The sequence below is a fragment of the Chiloscyllium plagiosum genome, unplaced genomic scaffold (assembly GCF_037043375.1).
Source record: "Chiloscyllium plagiosum isolate Xiang-an unplaced genomic scaffold, Cpla_swu_hap1 HiC_scaffold_45, whole genome shotgun sequence".
Classification (NCBI taxonomy): Eukaryota; Metazoa; Chordata; class Chondrichthyes; order Orectolobiformes; family Hemiscylliidae; genus Chiloscyllium; species Chiloscyllium plagiosum.
In genome coordinates, this window is record NW_028270183.1 from 50,536,174 (window position 1) to 50,552,524 (window position 16,351).

Sequence of the window (16,351 nt, forward strand, 5' to 3'; positions counted from 1 at the left end):
TTCTATTCAAGGGTGTACTTGCGTTCTGTTCACTATTTCATTGTGCATTACCTGAATGACAATTTTACGGACGCATATTTTCCCAAACGTGCACTGCGGGCTTCGCAGCTTTGTCTTTCCACAAGGGCTCCCACATGGTGGAAGAGAAGGGGTTGCAGGTTATTCACACAATGATGTAATCCTGAGGTCTTCCAAAACCTCTCCTGCATGTGGGAATACTCTCAACTAGGGTTACTCACCGTTCACCGGGCAGCTAAATTTCAAAGTTTTCATCATTGTCTACAAATCTCTTGACTGTCTTCCCTCTATCTATCACTGTCATGTCTTCCAGGCCACTCAAGAGCAAATAGAGATTGTCAATAGTATACCAACCCAGCCAGCGGACACAGAACCCAAGATTATGTTTTAATGTGCTCTCTCGGATATCTGAATTCCCTCGAATTCCAAACTCCGGAGTATGTTCGATTTGAACTGTTTCACGTTTGGTGCCTAAACGACATCGGCCAAGGTAAGAAATTATGAAATCTTGAAGCGACGTAAATCGCACCAGGCTATAGGAAAGGAATTACTCACCACGTAATTAAGAAAAAAAACTGTTATACATGCTAAAATCAGGGCAACTTACTAATATCAATACTACATCGTGTCTTTTATATAAAAAATAATTCAAAGCTTTTACTCTGATGGAGTTCAAACAAATGTTGATCCCTGTCTCATTATGAGACGTTGGGAAGCTGACAAACTGTTATATCCAACAAGTGATCAAAGAAGTGGGTTTCAAGTCTTATTTTGTCACTCAAAACGAAGCTTGTATCACAAAATTGAGATGACCGAAGTTTTTCTGCTAGAGGTCATCGTCTTTTGTCAGTCGCAAAACGGCGCCTGGGTTAGTGCTTCCATCGCTTAGTGATTCAAGCACTTGTTACGTAAACCCGGAATTTTCTTGCAACTATTGCAGCAGGCATCGGAAGGTGCGTTCTCTACGTTGTTAGGAATTATCTTTGAAGTAACAGCAGGAAGTTATTTTCACGCAGACCGGGCCGCTTCTGTTTCAGTTTAGAAGTCCACATCCGTATTTTTCCTTCGAGAAACATGAGGATGACAAGCTTCTGATGCGAACAATGCCTTCGTTTGGCAGGAAGAACAACATGACTCATTAGAAGCAGTAACGTGACGGTGAAACAGTGGAGGACGAATACGTACAGGGATGCGGCTGAATGCTTCCATTCCGTATGTAAAGATAGGAATCTGCTGGATTTTAAATTAAACAAGTAGTAGGCTTGAAGAGCACAGCTAGCCAGACTGCCTCAAAGGTGGAGAAGGCAACAATTAGCGGGTACCATTTATTCACGATTGGGACAGTCCTCGAAGGACAGCCTCCTGCCTGTTTACCCCTCTGATAATGTAAACACAATCGGATTTTAAAGCTGGTAGTGAAGAAAAAAGAGGCCAAACGGGTCAATTCCACATTTTATGGAAGTTGGGCTCTCTTGAAGCCTTTGTCACTTTCAAAAGATGTGTCTGTATTGTTCCCTCTATGGGTCAAAATGAGGTTCAGTTTTCCCACAGTTCATGAACAAATTTGACGGTATCTGACATCAGTCTCATTCGCTGGTGCATTTGAGATTAAAACCTTGCAGGGAAAGTCACATTCAGGTGAATACTTCAGATGTCAGGCTGTGGGCCAATTAGTGGAAACTGGAAACGAGAGTATTTGGATGTTTGACGACTGGCACTGACAAAATGTATTACTCTGTGGTGTAAAGGCACGGTTTCACGAACACTGTTTTTTGGAAGGAATTTCTCATCGCAGGAAAAGAAAGCTATGCTGTTCAGAGAAGATACAATTGCACATGCCGTCCTTCCTGGTCGACTAGTGGTTACAATGCAGCGTTTTCACCGCTGTCGTTTGAGTTCATTTCTTGGTCAGGGAATCAGAATTTATTGTTTCTGATATGGGCAACATCAAAAGTAGAGCATCTTTGACAGGAATCGCATTTCAAACGCGTCCACTTGGAAACAGAATAATGGAAAGGAAGCCAACGATGTAGTGGGGGACAATGCCATTTGAAAAGACAAAGCGGGGTTTCATGGAATGGTGCAAAAGATGAATAGATCATGAGGCGTGACACCAGGTAAAACTGACTTGTGTCCGTATAGAAGGTTTCTAGGCGATGTGAATTTAGCGAGAGTAAACAGGGGGGAAATTCCCTCATTCAGATGGATCAATTTCAAGATTATAGAACTTCAAAACCAGCGATGAATGATAAAGAGAAGTTTGGAGCTCGCAATCTTTTTCCTTCTAGAGCTATTGAACTCGAATATGTTTACGTTTTCTCAGGAAAAAATATGCAGAAGCTGATTCTAATATATTTGTGAAATCACGTGCAGACACGCAAGGAATGAATTTCACGGGGACAGGGAATCTGGGCGGACATCATGGGTACGCGTTCGGTGCACACTCTCAAATTGATTAACGTTTATTGGAAAGAAATCTCATAACACCTGCAACTGAGCACGACTAAGTATAGAATGAGCGGATTGTGAGGAAAGGTTTAGCAGCTTGTTCCACATGAACTTCTATAAATTGTAAAAGAATTGAGCTCTGTGTGTTAGCTCAGCATTAAATGGAAGCCGGTTAGCTCAGTCCGCTGCATTACTGGTTTATGATATAAAATGATGCCAACAGTGTGGGAATAATTCTCGCAATGTCTCAGCATACCTTCAGGATCCTGATCTCCCCACTCAGCTAATACTTTAGAAGATAGCGTTCATCAAAGTGAAACTATACTATCGTGAGTTGGAACTGACCTGCCGATGTAATGCACCTTTGTTCTTTCATCTGTTGCATTGGAAAATTTGGCTGCAATCACAGAGAAGATAATGAGTTCATTTGCTGCTCACTCATCTCGCCCAACCACATCTCGTGACAAGACACGAAAAAATTCCTGTTTGAATTCTGTAATCTTCATAGCAGTACGTAAATACATATTTGTCATTTGTATTCCAGTTTTTCTGATAACAAGCAAAGTGTCCAATGAGATAAACCTAATAATTTTTGGATTGTTTTTATGGACTGTGCAAGTTTGCAGCAAAATTAGTAATATGAAGCGAGCTAAACCTCCTTTCCAGAATTTAACACAGCGCAGGTTCAGCGACATGAGAAACGTCATCGACTTCAAAAATCACCTCTGTATCTCTAGTGAGTAATAGATATTCACTCAGGGGGTGTTTATGGCTGGTCTTAAGTGACTGAGGTATTTTCCAAGGAGAGAACACTCCACAAAATCAGATTTTTTTGAATAAATTCTGTTTTACTCAATGTGCTTTTGCAACTTTTACATAAATATGCACACACACACATACATGCATGCGGACACACATTTATATATATGTACATACATATAGGTCGCACATTCGACGGGAAGAGCATTCAAATGGCCGACCATCTATTCCAAATATTCTGAATGTACACACACACACACTTATGCGTATGTGTGTGTGTGTTTGTATGGGATGAGCTACGAGGGGTAAACCATGGGGTAAAGATCTCTGGCACAGAGTTTGTCCCTGTGATCAGAAGGGTAGGGGAAAGTGGAGGAAAGCAATAGTTATTGAGGACTACATAGTGAGGGGGACAGATTGCAGTTTCTGTGGGTACAGGGCAGGCTCATGATTGATGTGATACCTCCAAGTGACCAGGGTTTGTGATGTCTCGCGGCGTGTTTTCAAGATACTTCAGGGGGAGGCGGAGCAGCCCGAGGTCATGTTTCACAAACACACTAACAACATATATAATAAAAGTGATGTGGATGCATGGCAGAAACTCAGGGATCCAGGGTGACATCTTAGATCGAGATCAAACAGAGTCGGTTGGACCTCAACAAACAGGATGGTCTTTACCTGAACCGGAAGGGTACCAATATCCTGAGTGGATAAATTTCTAAAGCTCCTCAAGAGGGTTTAAACGAATTCAGCAGCAGAGTGCGAACCTAAATTTTAGCTGCCGTTTGCAGGAAGTTTTGAGTGGTTAGGACATAAATAGATTTTCGGGTTTGCAACTGAATGTTGGCAAGGATGAAGTTGGTTTGAAGTGTATCTACTTCACCGCTAGGAGTATCTGATATAACGTAGGTGTCATGGGTTGTTGACTGGGCTTCAATATTGTGGCCATTTCAGAGACATAATGGAGCACTGAAAGGAATGGTTGTTCCTGGCACCTCAGTTTCGTCTTTTCAGTAAGAACAGGAAAGTCGTTACAGAGGGGGAGATGTGGCATTTTCAGTCAAAGACAGTACTATGGTAGCAGGAAGGATATTTGGTGAGGACCCGACTCAATCTGCTGAACTAGAATATTCTGAGATTAAAATCAGCAAGTGGAGGTCACCACCAAAATGTTCTAGAGATATGGAGGAAAAGATTGCAAACATGATTCTGGATAGGAACGGAAGTAAGAGGGTAGTTGAAGTGGGGAAGTTTAACTTTCCAAATATTATATATATATATATATATATAGCAGAGCATGCGGTTCCGTTTGGAGAAAGGCCAGTATGATGCGATCAGGCAAGAGTTAGAATGCACCAGATGGGAAAGCAAACGCAGGGGTTTTGCACACCTGAAATATGGAGCTTGTTCAGGGAAGCGCTCATGCATGTCCTTGATAAGTATGTGTGCGTCATGCAGGGAATATGAAGTTGAGACAGGGAGCAATTTTTACTCAAAAAGTTGAATTTCTTGTCAAAAGGGAGAAGGCAGTACATGTAAATATGAAATATGTAGGCTGAGTTAGGGTACTTGAAAATTAAAAGCTAGCACGGAAGGGCCAAAAGAGAGAGATACTCAGAGCGAAGAGGGGACATAAAAATCTTTAGCTGGCAGGGTCATTTGAAACCCTGAAGCTTTCTCTTGTCATTTCAAGAATAAAAGAATATCTGGCATATGATTCGGGCCTGTCAAGAACAGCAGTAGGAAGTCGTCAACTGAGTCCGAGGATAGGAGAGGCATTGAATGTATATTTTTCATCATATCTCAAATGAAAAAGACAATGTTGTCGAAGAGAATTTTGAGATGCAATCTGTTAGAATAAATGAAATTGACATTCATAAATACGAGTGTTAGCAATTCTTGAAAGCCTGAAAATAGATTTGTCCCCTTGGCTTGATGGGATGTATGCTAGGATTCTCTGGGAATCGTGGGAGGAGATTGCAGAACTTTTGACTTCCAACTTTATTTCGTCAGTGTCGATGTGATTCGTGCGAGAAGAATCGAGTTCAGCAAATATTGTCTCCTTCTTCACGAAGGGGAGTAGGGAGAACGCTGGTAATTATAGAACAGTCGTCATATTTCCTTATGGGTGAACGTTTCGGAAAGATTATTAGAGATATGATTTATGATCACCGAAGAAGGAACAAGTTGATTCGCAACAGTCAACACGATTTTGTGAATAGCAGGTTCTGCCTCACAAACTTTATTGAGCTTTTTGAAAAGGTCAGCAAATAGGTGGATGAGAGTCAAGTGGTTAATATGGTGGATATGATTTTCACGAAGGCATGGTCGGCTGTTGCATAAAATACAGAGACATGGGATGGACGGTGATTTAGCGGTTAAGATCAGTAATTGGCTCGCTGAAAGAACAGAGAGTGTGGCAGTTAATGGAAAATATTCATCCTGGAGTTCAGTTACTCATGGTGTACCACAAGGTTCCTTTTTGCTGTTTGTCACCTTTATAAATGACCCGGGTTCGGGCATGGGATGATGGATGAGTAAATTCACAGAACACACTGAGTCGATGGAGTTGTCAACAGTGCCGAAGTCTGCTGCAGGTTACAGAGGGATATGAATAATCTGCAGATCTGGGCTCAGAGTTAGCATATGGAGGTTATTGTGGAAAAGTGTGAGGTGATTTACTTTGGAATGAGCAACAATAATATGACGTTCTGGGCGAATTGTAATATTCTTTGAAGCTAAGATGACCAGAGCGATCTCGGCGTCCATGTACATAAAACTCTGAAAGTTAACACACACGTAGATGGATTTGTTTGCAATGAGCACAGTGTGTTAGTTTTTATTGGGAGAGGGATTTAGTTCCAGGGCCAAACGATCACTTTGCAGCTCCAGACATTTGTCTGTCATGGCCAAACTTGTCGATTTGCGTGCGGTTCTGGTCGCCACGTTATAGGACGGATGTGAAAGCATTGGAAAGGTTGCAGACGAGTTTTCCTAGGATGTTGCCTTCTGTGAAGGGAAGGTCTTACGAGGAAAGGCTGAGGGACTTGAGGCTGTTTTTGATAGAGATAAGAAGTTTGAGAAGTGAATTAATAGAGACATAAAAGATGATCAGGGTTTGCCGTAAGGTGGACAGTGAAGGCATTTTCTTCAAATGGTGATGGTTGACACAAGGGCATATCGATGTGATTTGAGGGTGATAGATACCGAGGTAGATGCCTTTCTCAGAGAGTAGTAAAGGTGCAGAACGCCTTGTCTTCAACAGTCGTAGACTCACCAACCTTCAGGGCAATTAAATGATCATTGGATAAATTTATGGCTTATAATGTCGAAATGCTGGTCAGATGGACTTCAGATTGGTTTTACAGGTCGGTGCAACATTAGTGCCAAAAGCACTTTATTGCAGTGTAATATTCCGGGTTTAAACTGTTCTTCAGCTTGAAGTTGCAATCATTTTGGTCAGTATCAGTAAAACAAACACCTGGCGAGAATCCAATGCACAACTTTTGCAGTTCATGTGCTGCCATTCTGTCATGCAAGTACAGCAAGCTAACTAACTGCACCACTGGATCTGCCGTCTAATGGTGACGAACGGCTGCTGATCTGACCAATGGGCCCCTCAATCCAATTACTCTTTTTTTTTCCGTGTATCTGAAATGAAACGCAGTGCAGAGATGGTTATACTGATAATGGATCATCGATTATGAAGCATCAGCTTCAGGAAAATGGCATAGATAAATGTGGTGAAAATCGGTTTTATTGAATACTGCATACATTTACCATGGCTTCCTGCGTTGGTCACAGGCAATGTTATGTGGCCATTTTACTGGGATTTTCCTTCTATCGGCTTCAATTCGTCAGACAATTCGATTCACTGATATTTCACCAACTTCATTTGGCATGTTCATCTGAGACATCTACCCACACTGCACACAACATCAACAATGTTCAACATACTACGTGCACGAGCATGTGGCATGGTTTTTATGCACAGTGAAGATTAAATAATGTTCTGCAAGGGCAAATTAAATTCAGTTTAATTCGTAAAGTCGCAAGAATCCAGAGTAAGATTCAAAATGTCAGAAATTCACGTTCATTACCTTGGCCAGAATTCCAGCTCAGCAAATTGGAAATCTGCCCCTGAATCCCCAGCATCCATGCAATTGCTTGCTCCATGTGTCCACTTGGAAACCTATGTGAAGGAACATTCACCCTGAAGGAGAACTTGTGAGAATCCTCCGCTGTATGATCTAAAGCTGAAACAAGAGTTGTCTATTCCAGCCGGGAGGGAAGCGAAGTGGAGATGAGACCAAAATATTATTTGGCGTTTGATTCATATTGTCCTCATTGTGATTATTTAAAAACCTTGGCCAGAAATGGCAAAGACACAAAGGAGCAAAAGGAGGCCATTCTGAACACCGATCCTGTCCTGCCACGTAATTTGATATCATTATGGCTCACAGAACAATTTTATGTCTTTTTCCAGCCCATCCACAACATCGTACTGGCTAACAGGTATTTATCGATCTCTACCATAAATAGACATCGATAATGTTAATCTGTGAGAGGAAAATGTTCCGTTTCGAGTCAGTTAGTTTTATGCACGAATATTACTGGTTTTGCAGATGAGCAGCCGCGTCTGCAAAACATAAATTAAAACTCGACTCTGATGGGATTCGAACCCACAACCTTTAAATAGCAAGCTGAATAGAGCGATAGAAGTCCAACGCGCTTTCCGTTGCGCTGCAGAGCCGCGCCAACCATTGCCTATAAGCACACAAGTTTGCCTTTGACGCACTGCATTCAGGACACCCATCTCGCGCCTGCCTGTCCTCGTCACACTTTCTGGGACCTGGTCCTTATCCACTCGTGCTCTTGCTCATCAAGTGTTCCGCTACAGATTGCTGAAACGTTCTCATGACACTTACCTTTACCACATGTTCAGATAATGATTTCCAGATAATCAATACTCTATAGGTGAAAGTATTCTTCCTAAATCTCCTCCTTGTCTCCTGTCTTTCATTTATGTTACTCTGTTCCTTCCCAATACAGGCTTATCCCTGTCACACATATCTATCCTCTTCATAAAATGAGCACGTTCATCGGTTTCTTATTCAGCCTTATCTGCGCTTAGAGTAACATCCCCAGCCTAGCTCGCGAACCTTCACAATGGGAGTGGTCAAACCCTTGCCATTCTTTTCATCTCCTGGGAAATTCTCCTCCTGCATTCGGACGCTTCCAGTATCTGGCGATTACAACAGAAAAACAAAGTTCTCAGAAGAAAAGCCAAAAGGTCTGAACAAAATCAGCAGCTCTCGTCTATCTCTGATGAGGAAGGAAAGTTAACGCTTCGAGTCCAATGATCCGTCTTCAGAACTAATGGGAAGGGAGGGGAGGTTAAGAATGTGTAAGAGGGCGGACGGTTTCTAAAATGATTGAACTTGATATTGGGTCCTAAAGTTTTCATGGTCTGTCGGTAGAAAACGAGTTGTGTGTCTTCCAGCTTGTGTTGTGTCTTGAAGGAGCACTGCAGCAGAACAGAGACTGAAATCATGGCCTGGGAACACAGTGTCTAGATTTGAGTGGTGCTGGAAAAGCACAGCAGTTCAGGCAGCATCCGAGGAGCAGTGAAATCGACGTTTCGGGCAACAGCCCTTCATCAGGAATACAAGCAGAGAGCCTGAAAGGTGGGAACACAGTGTAATGTTGAAGTTATAGGAGACTAGAAGATCGGGATAGTTTTTGTTGATTTTGGACAGAACGTAAGTGATCTCAGCTTTGTCACCGACTTTATTTTCCTCTCTCCATTGGAGAGAGATCACATTCTGAGCAGGAAATACAGTTGCTTGATTAACTGAAGTGCAGACAAATCTCTGGAACATGCGACCGGGAGCTTCCAGAGTGAGAAGAGATATCTGAAACCAGCAGGAAATGTAACTGACATCATCGAACGTTACAATGCAGTACAGGCACTTCGGCCCTCGCTGTTACCGCAACCTGTAAAATAATGTGATGTCCATTGTAATGGTAAATTAACATTTATTTTGAATCCAATAAAAGCACAGGGAAACAAATAAGTAATTACCTGACTTTGCAGAGGCAAGTGTTGCAGACAGACAGAAAAAAATGTAAAGTTAAACCGAAATAATAGCAGACATACAAGGCCAGTAAACTACCATATCAGGGACAAACACTCAAGGAATGAGAAAAAAAAATCCTTTTGATGTGGAAGGCACCTTTACTCACGTACCATTGGCGAAGGCATCCAGCGAGAGGTGGCAGGATTTGAGACGATGCATACTGCAGGCACAAAAAAACGAATGATTATGTTTTCAGCGACGATGTGCGTGCCTGATTCAATGCACACATAAGGACAGATATGAAGAAACTAAATTGGCTAACTCAGGCAGATAGCGCAGTCCAGGTAACCCCCGCCAAGAGGGTAGCCTGGCGATTAGGTATGGTAGATGTCTCGGACCCAAGATTAAGAAGGGTCCCTACTGAGTGCAGGGCAAAAGGCAAACGTGATGTGGGGTTCATAGGAAGCTGTGAACCCATAAGAATAGCCCGGAAGTCTGAGTATCGTCCAAGCAGAGCACGAGACCCGTTAAAACACGAGACTGCCAAAGGATACTACTTTGCATCCCTCCTGAAAGCTTTAGTGATAATTCTTTGTGGATAATCACCGGTGAGAGCCCCCATTTTTCTGGTCAAAAAGGCAAACATTCCAGGTGAATCGGGGAAGCGGAGCTTTGTTCAAGACCTGCAGGTAGTCAATTATACTGTTGTTCCGCCCGCCCCAAATGTTCCTAATCCGTGTACTATATGAATTCAAATTCCACCTGACAGTAAATGGTTCTCTGCTATGGATTTATCAAATGTCTTCTTTAGTGTACCGGTACACCCAGAAAGTCAATTCTGGTTCACGTTTCCACTCAAAGGCAAATCATATACATTCAAGCAACTTTGTCAAAATGACTGTGAGTCCCCCACCATAATTAATGAGGCTCGATATTGGAGTCTGGAGATTCTTGTTTTAACCCCGGGTCAGCGCTTCTGCAGTATGTAGACGAATGCTTAATAGCAGCACCAACAGAGGAACAATGTGAGTAAGGTACGCTTGTGTTGCTCTGCCATCTCGCCAGGAATGGGCACAAAGCTTGTTTCGCAAATCTACAATTTGTGCAACAACAGGTGAAGTTCTTTGGTCATTTCTTGTTTGAACAAGGGAAGGGCATTGGTCAAGACAAAGTTCAAGCAATCCAGCAAAATCCAAAGCCTTACACGAAGTAACAATTGCTATTCTTTTTGGTCATGCGCACCTACTGTCGATTTTTTGTCGCGGCACGGTGGCACAGTGGTTAGCACTGCTCCCTCACAGCGCCAGAGCCGCGGGTTCAATTCCCGCCTCAGGCGACTGACTGTGTGGAGTTTGCACGTTCTCCCCGTGTCTGTGTGGGTTTTCTCCGGGTGCTCCGGTTTCCTCCCACAGTCCAAAGATGTGCAGGTCAGGTGAATTGGCCATACTAAATTGCCCCGAATGTTATGTAAGGGGTAAATGTATGGGTTGGTTTCGCTTCGGTGTGGACTTGTTGGGCCGAAGGGCCTGTTTCCACACTGTAATGTAATCTTGAAAAAAACACAACCCTTGAGGCGCCCCTAAATAAAATTTCCAATGGTTTAGAGTTGCAGAACCAGAGACCGTTGCAGTTGAATTAAAAAGGCGCTCCAAACCACACCGACACTGGGGGTCCGAATCCAAACAAGCCTTTTGTACAAACGGTAGATGCATGACATCTGAGCTGATGCAGGAGAATGTGGGAAAATTGAGGCAGGTAGCTCACATTTTGGCTAAACCTAGACCCCGTAGCGGCAGCATTGCCTATATGCCTGCAAGCCGTGGCTGCAGCTGAAAAAGTCTGTTGTAGCGTCCAGGGACACCGTCGGCTTTGGATAATTAACCCTCCTGGTCCCACATGCATCCTTACTGTTTTCCGAGCAAAACACAGCACACATGTCTGCAGCACGTTGGCTCAGAAACAATACTGTACTATTGGAGATGCCTAACATTACAATAACGAGATGTAACGTCCGTAATGCTGCTAGCCTTCTCGCCACAACAGGAGACAGAGAACCACATGACTGTGTCGCTGTAACTCACCAAGACCAGACGTGCAGGATTCACAAACTCAGAATCAGGATATTGCGTTTTTTTGTGAATGGGTCCGCATTCAGGGGCAAACGGACAGGCCACAATTGTGTTTGGTATGCTGTAGTAACTACCCACGAGGTAGTCAAAGCGGGATCACTCCCTTGTCATCTGTCAGCTCAAGCAACAGAGCTGATTGCCTTGGCCGAGGCATGTCAATTGGCTGAGTGAATGATAGTGAATATTTACACAGATAGCAGATATGCATTCGGGGTTGTACATAATCGTGGAACTCTGTGGAAACGCAGGGGCTTCTTGACCTACACTGGAAAGCCCAAAATACACCGTGGCCTGACTTTGGACCTCCTGGAAGCAGTCCTTCCGTCTAAATCATTTGTTGTCTGTAAATGTGAAGCCCACACGAAAAAGTACGATTCCCTTTCTCAAGGCAATGCGAATGCAAACTCAGCGGAAAGGACAGCAGCCCAGCAGCCGCCAAGTGATCAGTTGACATGTGTATGTCAATTATTTGTAATCCAAAGCAGACTTATAGGAGGTCGAGTCGCAGGTCACGCCGAAGGACAAGCGTGAATGGACATTGGCAGAGTGCAGAATGAGGGAATGGGTGTGGTGTGGCCCCATTGGTAAACCCTGTCAACGCGATCATTATTCCCATTCCATGCCAATTAACACACAGTGAGGACCATGTGTCAAAAGGGGCGATGTAGCGAATAAAGTGGTATGATTTTATCTTGATATTTAATTTGGTTTCCGTGGTCGAATCTGTAAGTCCTCTTCGGACATTGTGCAAAATAATTTTCCAAAGGTCATCTTAGTCAGTCCGGGACTGAGGTTCAGAAAAGAACAAATGTTTCTGTTTTTTTTGGAGCTGGCTGTGTTTACATTCTCCCCGCCTCACTCTATGGAGAAGGACTTAAAAACTTCATTTCTGACAGTCCAGGTGAGACACTTTGTGACGCGGGTAGTTTCATTGGCAAAGAAAAGACATTTATCCCCATGAAGCTTCCTTTCATCCTCTGTCTGCCCATTCATTCAATTTGATCACTGCTGTTTTGCTCTCCTGTTGTTCTTCCGTAATTCGAGGGAACGTCGAACCCAATCCCAAAATCATATTAATGTTCGGTTGCTCATATTACATCAATGACCAGACCAGAACAAGCTAGCAGGAAATTGAATAACACAAAAAGTATTTTTAAAATTCCTTCCAGATAATTAACCGACTGCAAAGTCAGAATATGAGAAATTTCAGAGTGCACTGATATTTAGCCCATTTCAAAACGCACAGATACACCTAGACGAGTTCAGTCTTTGCGAAATGTTTATTTATAATTGTGACAATTCCCTGGGGCATATCCTCCCTCAATCCACAAAAATGTATGCTGCCAAAAACTATTTCAGTTCAGATTAAAATGGCTCAGGGTACTTTCATCAACCCAAAGGTTACTGCGCCATGTCAATTGAAGTGTATCCAGATAAGGTTAGAACTCCCAGCCTTTTCTCCCACAGCTCTCTATTCCAGTTGCTCCAGCCTAGTTTGGAGCTCCCATCCTGGGCGTTTCACGCGCCTCTCTGTCTTCATAGAAGAACTGCATGCTCACGGACTTGGTCACTGGCAGAAAGAGTAGAGATTCACGCGTTCATTCCGCTCTCAAATTCCGATCGGATCTTCGCCACTGCGTCGCTAAATTTCTCTGATTCCAGACCTGGAAGCCAGTGTGATTGAAGTGTGCAACCGTAGTTACAACCTTGTCTCGAGATATCATTGGTAAAGTAACGATGAGAAACTTCGTTGTTATTTAAACTAACATTTCAACAATTTGTTTGCTAAGCCTGTACATTTCATATTTTCTCGAAATCTATCGAAATCAGCCTTCAACATTCTCAATGATGGACTCTCCACAGCCACTGAGGACATCGAAGATGACGATACAACCCAATCTCAGCAGGTTATCCTCTTGTGCATGTGGTGCTGTTCCTCGCCAATCTTAGCCATTGCATTTATTGCTTTTACTGTTGGTTATTATTTCATGTGATCGTATAGTGGCTCGTCCTCTGCATTGTGGCCGAAGCAACCTCCATTCAAATCCGAGTATCAGTAATGCGCATGTGTTCCATGTTACTCCACATAACCCTTGCAAAACAAACGCAGAAAGGAAGTAATCAATTTTTAAGGTTAAAATGCTCTCGAAGATGATGATTTTTTTGCTTCAAACTTTATCTGCACCTAATCTCGGAGAAGTTTCTCCCTTTCCCAATCACTATTCTTCCATTCTATCCTTCCTCACATGCCACTGGGGCATTGCACAAAGTAACATTCACTTTCACATTGACACCGTTAAGTTAGTGCTGCAGCTGTCACTCTTGTTAGGTGAACTTGCACCAATACCACCATGAGGAGCTTTAAGCCACTTAATGCAATCAGATAATGTGGTTGGGTTATCAATCCTCATGTAAAGTGTTTGATTTGCATGGACCAGATATCATTGGAGCACTGGGTTCATGATAAGGACGCAGAGCAGTATCGAGGAAAAGAGACTTTATTGGAAAAGACCAATGTTTTCGAATTCCCCACATTTATTTCAAGTCTTTATTCGTCTCTCGCTAAAGTGTTATGTATAATTCTGCAATTCACATAAAACAAGCGATATGACAGCTGTGGAAATGGTGCAGAAGTGATTTGCCAATATATTGTCTGGATTGAAGAACTTCAGCTATGAAAGAGTTTAGACAGACTGGCTTTGCTTTTGTGAGAGCAGGAGAGATTGAGAGGAGACAGTATTGAGATGTAGGAAATAATGAGGGGCATGGATTGGGTACACTTAACGAAAGATTTCTCGATGATGGATGGATCAATCAATCATAGATTTAAGATAAGAGTCATAAACGTTCGAGTAGCTCTACATTATAAAAAAAAACTTTATCAGCTTGCGAGTCATTGGAATCTGGACATCACTGTCCCTATGAGTCAGAGCGGCAGATATTCTAATAATTTTCAGAGATACTTCACTGTGAATTTGTAATGCTTAAGGCACACAACGTTAAATTATGGAAAATGGGATGAGGATAATCAAGCAGGTGTTATTGACAAGAGCATGCACAAGTAGCTTGCAGCCTCACTTAGCTCCGACATCCACCGGGTGGCGTTTGGTAACCTCAGTTGTCACGTGGGATGCCAGTGTTCATTTTCCCGCTGGGGCGGCTCTGACTCTTTCAGGGCTTCAAGGTTTGTGTAAAGATCTGTTGTTCAGGTGAAGGATGCAGATGGTGTGGGGAAGTTCGGTGGTTTTGGGAAGTTGGTTTGCGGCCGTTTCCTCCCCTTTCTCGGTGATATCTTCAAGGCAGATGAAACTCATGTGAAGCTCTGCTGTCCTGCAGCGTTTCGAATTGATTTAATTTATTTCCCACTGCTTTCAGTTGCTGTTTTTTGTCGTTACTTTGCATGTCCCAGTATGTTGAGTCCAGATCAACTTGTTTTTTAATGGAGTCATTGCATGAGTCTCGTCATTCTAGATATTCTCTGGCTTCACTCTGTTTAGCTGGCCCCAATGTATTTGTGTTGTCACAGTCGAATGTGTTGTCCTCGTCATCGCTGTGCATTGCTACTCGGGACAGCTGGTTGTGTTGTTTAGTGGATCTTCCAGAAATATTTTGCAACAATAGATATTCCCGCAGATTCATTGTCAAAACCAACGCCAGGAGTTCATGCCATTACCCAACAAACCAAGCTCTCTAAATTATAGGTAAAAGTATGTCTCGGCACGTGCAGCCAGGCTCCTCTGACCACTCGGAGTTATGAGACAGCATAAACTGAAAGACATATTTCACAACATCTCACCAAAAAATGGACCAAATACCCATCATAGGCAAGACAAATTTGGAAAAAAAAATATTGCATGTCGTGACTACAGGAAACATTATACAGGACAGACAACTCACGATACGCATTCTTGAAGATCAACTTGACATGAAACACCACTGCCAGGTGTCCGCAGTAGGTTGACTCATGACACAAAGTGTCGCTGATTCCGTGGCTGGAATCTCGCAATGTGTGACAGTCTGCAGCAATGGAGAATGTGTTGCTGGAAAAGTACAGCAGGTTAGGCAGCATCCAAGAAGCAGGAGAATGGATGTTTCTGACATGAATATTTCATCAGATATTCGGCCAAAACGTCGATTCTGCTACTCCTCAGATGCTGCCTGATCTGCTGTGTTTTTCAGCACCGCACTCTTGACTCTGATCTCCAGTATCTACAGTCCACACTTTATCCTCCGTCTGCAGCATTAGTTAGTTCCTTGTGTGAGGGAACTGTTGATATTACCAATGTAAAATTCGATTGTGATTGATAAACACAACCAGGTCCGCAGCGCAAAAGAGTGTTTCTGTTGTTTTGAGTTTCCTGGCTGTACAATGTGTGCTTCTGTGATCGCACAGTTGGCAGTGCTCTGGGGAGCGGCTGCAGTTATCTGCGTTTACATCCTAGATGCTATTGGTGCTGTTTAATTTGTTCTTGATTTGTGCAACAGTAACACAGTGACGGATCAATTAATATTTCAAGAAGGCAGACCGACGTGGAAAATGTCGAGGTGCTGGTGACATTTGATCAGAGATTACCGAGATTCAGGATAAACGAATGTTGATTTCTTTCGGGTCGTGATGAAGAACAACCAGGGAAATAAGTCACCAGCGGGTACAGTTTACAAGGGCACTCATAGGAAGCAAAATGCGAAATAAAACGTACAAAATGACGAAGACAGATGAAGGATGAGAGTAATCATGGGTAATCTGACTTCGACTCCGCAGCTCCCCTAATTCCCACACCCAGTCCCATTGTAAACAAATGTTAGAGAACCATAAACATTAACGTCGTCAATTGGAACGATCCAAGTCTTTTCTAAATTTTCGATTCGGCTATTAGTTTCAGTTATTTTTTTTCTTTCCTGGGAAATCATCTCTTT